Here is a 12,097-nt window from a genome sequence, read left to right as displayed (position 1 = left end):
GCTGATGTTACTGCCAGTTCACAACCCGTGTGCCTCAGATGCACGCTGCCCACACATGCACTCTTCAATGTAAGTTGTTCTGCATGCATGCGCACAACAATTTACAGTGGAGTGCGCATGCGCAGTACCCCAAAATCCAAACTGGTGGCAGCCAAGTGGTGATCTTGATTTTGTGCCTCTGTTTATACAACCCAGGATTGTATTAGCTTTTTCGGCTGCTGCTGCACACTACTGGCTCACATTCAAGTGATCATCCATTAAGACTCCAAGGTCCCTTTCACAGTTACTGTTTTTGAGCTGGGTGTCACCTAATCAATACTTATACCTTTGATTTTTCCTGCCTAAATGTACAACTTTGCTTTTCTCCACATTAAAATTCATTTTCTTGGATTGGGCCCATTGTTCAATTTTGTCAAGATCTTTTTGGATCCTGAGCTTGTCTTCTGGGGTGTTGCTTATTCCTGCCAGTTTAGTATCATCTGCAGATTTGATGAGTTCCCCTTCTATTTCCTCATCTAAGTCATTAATGAAGATATTGAAAAATACTGGGCCTAAGATGGAGCCTTGTGGTACCTCACTGCTTACTTCTTTCCATGTGGATGTAGTACCATTAAGGACTACTCTTTGAGTATGGTTTGTCAGCCAGTTACAAATCCATCTGGTGGTGATGTTGTCTATTCCACATTTTTCTAGCTTACCAAGAAGTAAATTGTGGTTTGTCAAATGCCTTATTAAAATCTAAGTATACTATGTCCACAGCATTTCACTGATCTACTAATTTAGTGGCTTTATCAAAGAATGAAATAAGATTGGTTTGGCATGATCTGTTTTTAACAAGCCCATGATAGCTACTGGTTATAACTTTATTTGCTTCTAATTGTTCGCAGATATATTTTTTAAATTATCTTTTCCAGGATCTTCCCAGGTATTGATGTTAGACTGATTGGTCTATAGTTTTCCCCTTTCTTGAAGGTGGAAACCACATCAGCCCTTTTCCAATTCTCAGGTACTTCCCAGTGTTCCAGTATTTTTGAAAGATATGGTACAGTGCAGTGGTAGAATTCATTTTTTTTACTACCGGTTCTGTGGGTGTGGCTTTGTGAGCATGGCTTGGTGGGTGTGGCAGGGGAAAGATACTGTAAAATGTCCATTCCCACCCCACTCCAGGGGAAGGTTACTGCAAAAACCCCATTTCCTCCCAATCAGTTGGGACTTGGGAGGCAGAGAATAGATGGGGGCGTGACCACTCAGAGGTGGTATTTACCGGTTCTCTGAACTACTCAAAATTTCAGCTACCGGTTCTCCAGAACTGGTCAGAACCTGCTGAATACCCACCTCTGATACAGTAGTTCTGAGATAACATCTACCAACTCCTTCAGAACTCTGGGATGTAAACTGTCAGGTCCCAGTGATAGTCTAGGTCAGATAGGTTTCATTCTCTTGGGAGTTATGCATGGGTCCTAGATTTTGGACACATTTTATAAGTTAGCTCATTTGACGTACCTTGGTTCAAAAGTCATATGTTGCACTGTTTTACCAGTGACGTGCGGTGAGGTTTATGGCTGGTGAGGCACTGACACAGTGGTGGGTTTCAAATTTTTTTAGATTTGTGGACTTCAACTCCCAGAATTCCACAGCCAGGCATGCTCAGTTCCGATTTAAAGCGACAGCATTTGTTTTTCTCCTTTGCGAAAAAGTTTCCTTCATTCTTTTTCTTCTCCCCCCCCTCCTTCCTCCCTCTCTCCCTCCCTCCCCCTTCTCTCAAACAGACACACGCACACAGAGAAGTCGGATTGGACTATCTCTCCTACCCCCTTCCCTCTCTCACTCCCTCTCTCTCAAACAAACACAAAGACAGAAGTTGGATTGGAGCTGATCCAAGCCTTTGATTGCAGGCGGAGCCACGTTGCCTTTTCAAACTTGTAATCAGTGAAGTTGGGCTTATATAGTTTTATCCAGCTGTGTGTGTGTGTGTGTGTGTTTGTGCGTGTGTTTGAAAAGGCAACGTGGCTCTGCCGGCAATCAAATTACACTTGGGGAGGGATCTACACTTGAGGATGAAGTTTGAATTCCTCCCCCTCCCTCTGACACACACATACCTTTTCCAGCTGTTTCAGAGAGGATTTCAACTCTGCTCTTGCCTGTCATCATGAAAATCATCTAGAGTCATCTAGTCTGACTTTAGCCGTTTTATGATCACTCGAGCAGAGTTAAGCAAGGGTTAAAAGCCTAAAAATTCCTGAGGAGGCACATCGTTCTCCTGCCTCCTCCAGTAGAGAGAGCTTTTTAGAGGCTTTTTTAAACAGTTAAGCAGAGTCAGCCACGGTGACTCTGGCAGCAACTAGCTCAGCCTGACCTGAGCTCTTGCCTTTTTCCTTTTGCATTTTTTTTCTTTTCATGATGACAGTGGTGAGGCTCTGCCTCCCCTGCCTCCCCTGACTGCACGTCCCCGTGTTTTACCCAGTTAAAGCTCATGATAGGAGTTTTAGTAGTGTATATAGATTAGGAGTGTCAAATAATCAATTTACCTTTCATTTATTGTAGCATCTCTTGAAAACAGCACATTTAAAAAAAAAACAAATAAATAAAATTCTCCTACAAAGTGGTTTTATCTCTTACAAGTCCAGTTTGACTTCTAACAATTTCATAGACACACCATCATCATTTTCTAAGTAAACATACAGAAGTGATTTGCCATTGCCTTCTTTTGGAATTCTTTTTTTTCTCCCAGCTCTGTTGTACCCTGGAGATTTCTTATGGAGTACTGAGCCATATTTAGCTTAGCTTTCAACAACAGACAAGGTCAGCCAGGTGTCACCTGCTGACTCCACAAAATGGTCTTTCATTAAATTATGGGTAACCACAACTAGATTGTGTCAATCTACCTCAGAGTACAACCCAACATAAAATGTCAATCAAAAAGAGCAAAGTATTCATCAGTGCTTATAAATAGTGTCATATAGAAAGTGATGGGTTCTTAAGAATGATAATTTGTTAAACTAAGTCCTAATTAGATATACCAATCTTTGCCTTTAAAGACTTTTTAAAATGCAACTGATGAGAGAAATCATAAAAACAAACATAAAATACAATTTCACCCATTCCTCCTGAGATTTCCATCCTGTTTAAATAGCATTTTCACAGAAGGAATTTCTTCAGGATTTCAAGAGTTAACTTCTTCTCTATACTTGTCACAATCCAAAAAAATTATCTTCTTCCTTCCTTTTAATAAAATGCATCTGATTTGGGCTTCAAGAAAAGTATCTTTTGTTGCTTAATCTGTTTTATGTGAATGGAGACTCCATTAGAAATCATTTCTTACCCAATTCAGTGCTGTTCCTTAGAAAAAAGATAAGGAATGGGTGTCTTGGAATGCACATGCCTTTCTTTCATCCTTCCTTTTTTTTAAAGAATAATAAAAAACAAATGCTTAGTTTCTTCTCTTGCTCAATTCAGAGCTGGAGGAGAGCTAGCCTAGATCAATCCTTTCCCATAAAAAGAGGAAAATGAAGGACGTAGTTTTCAAACATAGCATGAGTAGTTCCTGGCTAGTTTCCAAAGTCAAAATCTCCAACTCTCTTCAACTAAACTTAGCCTGGTAACAGAAATTGTGGAAGTTGCACACTAAAAAACAAGAGGGCACCCTATCATCTATTCTAACTTCACCACTGACACCAGGCCTAGGGCTTTGGTACTGTACAATATAAGTTTTTAAATTTGACCTATAAATCTGTGACATAAGGCAAGGGTAAAGCTGGTACTGTAATGAAATATGAGTATCTTCAGAACATTTATATAATCTATCTTTCCTTTCTTAAATTCTCGGTCCAGGGAGATATGGATTTGCATATGTCATATCCTCATTTATTAGGTTTTATATGGCATCCATCCTCAACCCCCAACTCCATTTTTATGCAGTCTATCTTGACTATCGGGGAGCAATTGAGCTTTATTCTTACTTGGAAATCATCAGGCATATGTAGCATTTATACAGTAGTTGCATTTCATCTCAAAATTGTTTTATTATATGTGAACTACTTTGCATTTTTAGAATAAAAAGCAAGACAGAAATACTGTTTACAGCATTTACATAACTTAATGCATAGGCAGTTGAATTATAATTTCTACTAGTATATAATTATATTGTTTTTCCTGAAAACAACCCTGAGATAACAAGATAATAGTAACTTATCTTAGTATATCTTAATATATTGTTCCAATATCAGTAATACATCTATATTTTACTTGATTGTAGAATATTCAAAACTTAATAAATCTGTTCATGATTGTTAATGGCAAATTAATGACATGCCATACTAATTAGTCTCTAATCTCACTGGGGGGAATGTGAACTGTACATATCAGACAGAAATATTATTCAGCCAGAAGTGTTTTTCTCTTGCAGTTTTTCAGATGAGAAAAATCTCAATAAAATATTCTCAATTCACTGCTTCCACAAAAACATGTCTTCATTATAACACTGTGTTTGTCTAATAAAAATGCATCCAACCAGAAATGGTCAAAAGATCATAGCTGTTAGAAAACAAAACTACAGACTACTCTCTATAAACATACACATTTCAAAATTCTACTGAATATTTACATATTTGAAGTTATATCTGCACATTGTACCAGTTATAGGCTATTTATTTACTACATATCTTACCTGAACTTTTATAATGAAATATAACTTGAGCCATTGATTTCAATGGTACTATGCAACAAAATACATCTTGAGGAATTTAACGACTTCCTTCCTTCCTTCCTTCCTTCCTTCCTTCCTTCCTTCCTTCCTTCCTTCCTTCCTTCCTTCCTTCCGATAATATATATAGTTCAATTAAATCATGCACACAGAGAGCTTTGCAACTTCACATCCATGATGAAAACTACTATAAGCATATTTTGTAATACTGCAGAGAGTAAAACAACAAAAATAAAACATAGACTTCAAATCTGGAAAGTACCAGCAAAGGTACTAGAAATGAATGGTTAGAATTTTCACTTATATTTGTGTGTGAGAGAAGCACTTGTGTCAGAGATGGGGAACTTGTATCCGGGCAATAATTGCTCAATGTGATATTTCCAAAAGGCAATATTGTATTTGTGAACAGTTACATTGTAGTAGCAAAAAGAGAGATGGAGGGAGAGAGAGAGAAAGAGAGAGAGAGAATTGTTCTCCATGGAAAAAGAAAAATAGACCCATCTAAGTTTGACCATTTGAAAAGTGGCCAAAATTCATTTCTAGAGAAAGTGGAAGTAGGGAAATGGCAGGGGAAGTCAACAACCCGTAGCAATATGAGGGACGGAATAGCCAGAGATAGTTCTGTCAGAGGGCGTAAGAGCTGACAGCTGCTAGCTTCCTCATTAAACTAAAAGGACAACAGTGAAGGTAATTACCAAGAGCTTTAGCATCTGGCTTAGTGCATTTGCTTAACTTGCATACCCAAGTTAGATAAGGCAGAATTAGATTATTAGTCAAATTTGTTTCAAACTATTCTCAGAAAACACCTCTAGGTAAAGAAGTTAATATTTTTTTTACTTGAAATAAAAAATAGTCTTTCTATTATGGAGGAAAGGGAGGGGGGAAACAGGACAAAAGTGGCAGCACTGGAGAGTTTTAAGAGACTTTTTAAAAAGAAGTAGTTGATTATTGTTCTGTCACACTAAAGAAAAGAGTGAGGAACCATGTGTACAACTTAAGATCGCTGGTTGTGTTGTTTCCCCCCTCAAATCTGCTTTAGAAGCAGCTAATGAAATATTTATATGCTAAACAAAAACAGTTGGGATGTGCATATTGAATGTGCATTTCAAAATTATTTGCAAAGCATCCGATATAAAAATTGATGTTCAATATCTTCTTTGTTACTATTATTTTTATCATCTTAAAACAAGAGCTGTTGCCACAATGTTCAAGTTGGGTTACTTTTTATTTTTATAAATGGTCTATCTTTGGAGACCGTTAGTTCAAATACAGCAGAAAAGCTATTAAATGGAATATATATTTCCAATACAAAGAGAACTTTATTGGCCACCAATTTGCTTTCTAAATATAATTCCAGATTATTGTTTGGATCTGTTTCAAAGGCTCAGAGCTTGAAAATAGGATACATGAAGAACATCTACTCCAATATAAGCTTTTTTAATTAAGATCTTTGCCAGTGGCAATGCTCAAAGCAGAGACAGAGATGCAGAATACAGAGGGACAAAGCATTTTAAATCACAGCATTTCACTTGCCAAATTATCTCGTTCACTTCCATGAGCAAGTTTCCATAGATTTATAAAAATATTAGAAGACCCATGCAGAATCAGTCCAAAGTTCTACATGAACTTTATCAGACTTAGAATCCTCCAATGTGAAACTCAATGCCTAGAATTAGCAACAGTTAAACAAACTAATGGTTTCTAGGACTGAATATTGGTTAGGGAAGCCTGTCTTATATAGTTTAGCATTCTGTTCCCATCACGACAAAGACAAAACTCCTGACCAGGTTACCATACACTCTCCTGTTCTTATTTCCTTGCAAATGGTACTGTCTCCGATGTTAAAAGTTACTACCTTCTATAAGTCTGCCTAGTCTTATTTTAAAATTGTCTATGTTACCAGTAATCATAGTTTCACTGTGTGCTATGCATAATTACATTGGTATATGTGGATTAGCTGATACTTAAAATGAATGTCTGTGAGCCAGTTATCCACTTGAATCTCTTGTAATCTGATAAGGGCTGGACCACCGCCATATATTTTGTGAACATTTTGAGTGGTATCAATAGTCCAGAAGACCCCCCTAAACTGGAATGCCTGAATTCCTGCAACCGAGCTGAACAATTCTTTATGGAGGTAATAAACAAGAATATGGAAATATTCATCTCTTAAATCCCTCATGAGCTGATATTGATAAGGCCCTTCTACCCTTTTCCCAGGGGACCAGTACGACCTGCCCCAGCCACACCTTACAGGCTTAAAACTAAAAATAATGGCTATTAATATAAAAATCAAATTAAGCAAATATAAAGCATTAAACCTCCCTCCCCCCCCTCTCTCTCTGAAGGACTGCAGCCTCTTTTCCTCATAGTAGCTTCTAATATGTCCTTCTCTCCAGCACTTTGATTTTTCTCTACCTGCTGGGTACTACATTTCCCAGCAATCCCATCCAGGACTCCTTCCTGCCCTAATTGCAGGGAAGAGGCACTAACCAGCCAGCCTATCAGGAAATGCTGCTAAGGGAGCAGGCTACATGGGCAACATTTTCAATGCAGTTGCAGGATTCTAGGCTGTGCCAAACCAAGCAGATCTGTGAAAAGCTATGGCACCTGACAAAGAAGTGGCAGTACAATCTGCTACTTGCTTGGCTGCACTGATTTGTTGTTTTGACAAGCAAAAATCCTTGGCCTAGAATAGAGTTGTGGATCACTTATTGTCAAAAAGAGGGAGAAAGAAACTATCTTCAGACACACATCTTTAAAAGCTGACAGCCTGCTACACAGGTACCTGGCACACAATTTGAAATAGTTGGATTGGTGCTATACAGACACAACAGCCCATGACAAAAAATTTCCATCTTTCTGTGTCAATCTGTGCCATATGGCTTCCAGACCAAGTCTTCCCTGAGGCTGCATTAGCCACAAGTGAATTCAGCATCAGGTACTGGAAGGGAAAGGTGTTTTTGCTATAATTTATATCAACTTTTCAGTTTCTTATTAATCACTGGTACAGGTGCCAGTTTTTTCAGATTTCACCTTTGGCCTTCAACTTCAATAGTTGTTAAGATTCTTGAAATGCATGTTCTCAATGTACTTACTGCTTGAAAAACAAAATATAGTGTGCAGCCAACTGCACCTCTCCTATTTTGGAGGTTCAAAGCATTTGCAAATTGAAGTAACTGTTCTACATAATGTTGGTTACCTTCAACTTTATTTTTTTTCCTTTAGGAAATAAAAAGGCCACTGTCTTGCTCTACCAGGCTATTTACCTGGCCATTGGACTCCATGTTTCCTCTGCTGCCTTGCCATGAAAAATTGCCCAACTAGCCTCCAAATTATGGCCATCCAAGTAATCTCAAAAAGAGCTGATCATCTCTCTCTGTTTCCATCACTACTGAATCCTGTCTCTTCTACTGGCCTAAATCACCTTCCAAAGTACCACTGGTAACCCGATTCAGTCTGCATACCATCTTCCCCATACTCAAAGTCTTCCCTAATAATGAACCCAAGATCCAAACATCCACTCTGGCACCAAAACTAACAAAGCTGATTTCATAATGACTGACCTCATAATAAATTGGAAGGATATTCTGAAGATCATCACTGAATTTTGACTGGTGTTTTCCCCATTTGAAGAGGGATCTTATTTTTCCTCAATACTGTGAATGTGTAATAATGTCCTGTGGGTGGTGGAGCAGTCATAAATAACTATCCTGGGGCTGTTATACTGACCAACAGAGGAATTTAGTCATGAGATGTAATCAGATAATTAATAAGGTGCTGCTGGTTGTGCTGATAACTGGTCAGCTGTATGAATTTACATATTAGATCTTAATACAATGCAATTTATCCCCACCCTATGACAGTACTGATGGGTGTGTCTCTCTATTTGCTTTTTATAAGAGTCAAAATAATGGGCTCTGGGATTTTAGAAGGTCATGCCCCATTCTGTCCAATCCAAAAACATTCTAGATCCTTGATGGCAAGCAGAAAATACAGAAGGAGTGATGAATCAGTTGGATGACCTAGCCTTACAAGGAGCACCATTTATATTTAGTTTAAGGTTTGTAATAAATCTAGTGGGTTTATCTCAGCACTGAAAATTCAGTTTAAATTTCACAGATTCGTCTGGCAGAAAGCTTTCAAAGAAAAAGTCTTGGCAGCTAACAATTTGGGGAGCTTTGTGGCAGCTTTTACACCTGGGAACTGTCCCAGTGATTTCACTGAGATGGGGTTTATTTGTTAGTTTACTGATTATTTCAATTCATGTGGCCATCCTTTTGAAATTTATAACTGAGTAGCTAGTAGCAGTTAAAAACTGTATAAAACAACAGATAAGAGAAACAATGCGTACATAATTGAAAGCTGAAGTAAAAACAAATCAATTTAAACATCTTTAAGACCTTATGGAAGATCAGCAGGCTCGGAGACAATGTAAATTTGGGGGAGAGGAGAATAATGTTCCAAATGTTAGGCACCATGACAGAAAGAAACGTTATCCTGGGTACTGAGATGGCACTCCCTAAGTATATGGGACCAAGAGCATTCCTCTACCATTTCTAATGGGACAGGAAAATGTAATTGGAAAAAGGCAATATCTCAAATACTTTTGCTCTATGAAGGGCTTTATAGGTAGCTACCAGCAGTTTAAATTGAACTCAGACAAATATAGGCAATCAATATTTTTCACAGAGCAGAAGTTTAACATGTAGTGATTGAGAAGCATGTATCACTGGATCAAACCTGGGTTTCTTGAGGTCACTCTTAACAGCATAACCAAACACCTCTAAACCTCTTTGTCTTTCGGTGCTGTCTCTTCAGACTCCAATGTTCTTCAGAGCTGAGAATAGGAGGTTTCAGACTCAACTCAGAATCTGTTATGTCTATGGCAGGAATGATTAGGCTTCTTTTTGCATTCATATGATTGGGAGGCCCTGACCAAACAAACAGCTTGTTCACTGGGATGTTTTCTCCAATCCTCTTCTTTAAGAATGAGTGACTAGGCCATGATATCACAGTTCACTGGGATAAGAAACATTAGAGGAGAAAGAATGGTTGTTTATGAGAAGTTATGAGAAGTTACTGCAGCATGACCTGTTGTGGAAGGTTGTTCTGAAACCAGGAAAAGCCCGTCTCTGATTTCCCTTTCTGATGCAGAGTCTAAACAGCATGTACAAGACAGCCTAGAGTTCAAACAAAATAGCAAGGCCAGGCATAAAACTGAAAATACAAAAGTAGAGGCAAGACCATTACAAAAGAGAGTTCTTAAAACTATAGGAGGGGGGAAATGTGAGAGATTTAGAAAAACTCTGCCTTAATTATGCTAAATATAAGTTCAACTGGGAAAATTACTTTGGCAAACTTTCAAGTTTCTGTTATATTACTCTATTAGCAATAAAGATGATTCAAGAAACCCAGATAGTTCTTGTTTCCATGTTTAATGCATAGCCATTATGCACTCATTCGTATTTTTCCTTCCATTTCTTTTTTGAGCAAAACTACCATATTCTGACATTTTCTAAAGAAAGCTTTTTCTCATTGCTTTCTTGATGTTACTTTTGAATTTTGCTCACAATACTTTGGAGACAGTGGTACCATTTGTATGTATAGTAGCTGAAAACTGCTTTAAAATCTCCCAAATGTTGATTTGTTTAATTTTTTTATATCAGAATTGTAGTTGGCTTGTTACTTAACATTGTTGGTTTTGGTTTTGATTATGTTGTAAATCATCTTGGAATTTACAGTGAAGAAACTATATATTTAAATGAAGAAACTAAATATTAATATATCTGTAAATTATAGAACAATGTGCAATATTATGATATATAGAGCAAATTCAGTGTAAAAAGTCCTAGAACAAGTATTTCTATCTTTTTATCTCCAGAGATATTCAAGCTATAAATTAAAGCCAGAGAAAAAAGCAAATGGAGAATACTATTTTATTGTTTAAAAATGTAAAAGAAAAATTCAGAAAAGATTGAAGCTCAGAATGGTAGGTCATATATATGCAAATCACTGGAAATATTGACATAAATAATACCTCCTGAAGGGTTTAGGAATGTAAATAAAATGTCTAGGTAGAAGTTTAGTGCATTGCTAACTCTTCCCATGTACCGTATATACTCAAGTATAAGCCGAGTTTTTCAGCCCACTTTTTGGGCTGAAAAAAGCCGCCTCGGCTTATACTCGAGTCAGTGAAAAATTTGCCCGAAATGGAGGAGAAAAAGGGGCGGGGCCATGCCGCTGGGTGACGCTCGTGAATGGCCCGGCGCCCCTGTGAGTTTCCCCTCCCTCTGTGTCAGTTTGCCACGCAGCGCGCACCGCACCATCCCCCCTCCTCACGTTCTAATGTAATGCAGGGCTGTCTTACGATTCCCCTTCCTCCCCCTCCTGCCGCTCTGCAATGATGTCCCACCTCCTCCTTGTTATGGCAAGCAGCCACATAGCGATGTCCCACCTCCTCTGGTACAATGATCCAATGATAGGAATCACTGTGCCGTGTGTCATAGGAGGCGGGACATCGCTCCCGCGGCTGCACGGGACATCATCATCACAGCGGGACATCAGCATCATGAGGTGAGTGAAGTATTTCATTGAATACACCGCTAGTTTACTGTTTTTCTTTGAAATAAATATTCAAAAACATTATTGGTATCTATTTTTATTTTTGAAATTTACCGGTAGCTGCTGCATTTCCCACCCTAGGCTTATACTCGAGTCAATAACTTTTCCAGTTTTTGTGGTAAAATTAGGTGCCTCGGCTTATATTCGGGCCGGCCTATACTCGAGTATATACGGTATTTCTTCAAAATCTGAATCTCTATTACTGCAATATTATGCATGCTATTTTTTATTTAAGCACTTAAATAGTTTTAGCAAATAAGTGACATTAATTTGCAATACATACCCAATAATAGTTTAACATGATGTGGCATAAAAATCATAAATTACCTTCCAGCAAACCCGCTACAATAGCAATCATTCTAAATATTTAGCCAATCACCTTGCTTTCCTCTAAAACGGAAAACACTTTGTAAAAACAAATAGCAATAAATAAACTTACTATAGCATGGGCAAAGAAATCAAAGTATAAAAAATGTTCAAATGTTCTCTTTGAAGGAAAGTTTCCCAACTGAATTCTTTTGGAAAAAATGACCAACATTTCTTCATTTTCATATTGCCAAGTGTTAAAGCAGGACTGGGGAAACTTCAGTCTATCGATCAGATATGGTCTACACCTGCCTTTTCTCAACCCTATCCACCTTGCTTCTGTGCCAATTCTGGGTTAAAATAACTGTCTTCATATGCAACATAGTTTTTTAATCTCCACTGTTCCAATGAAAGGTTTTTAAGCTTAATTACTAGTTGGAGGAGGGAAAAGGAAAAATAAGGATA

The sequence above is a fragment of the Thamnophis elegans genome, chromosome 7 (assembly GCF_009769535.1).
Source record: "Thamnophis elegans isolate rThaEle1 chromosome 7, rThaEle1.pri, whole genome shotgun sequence".
NCBI classification, from domain to species: Eukaryota; Metazoa; Chordata; class Lepidosauria; order Squamata; family Colubridae; genus Thamnophis; species Thamnophis elegans.
Note: the sequence above shows the minus strand (reverse complement) of the source record.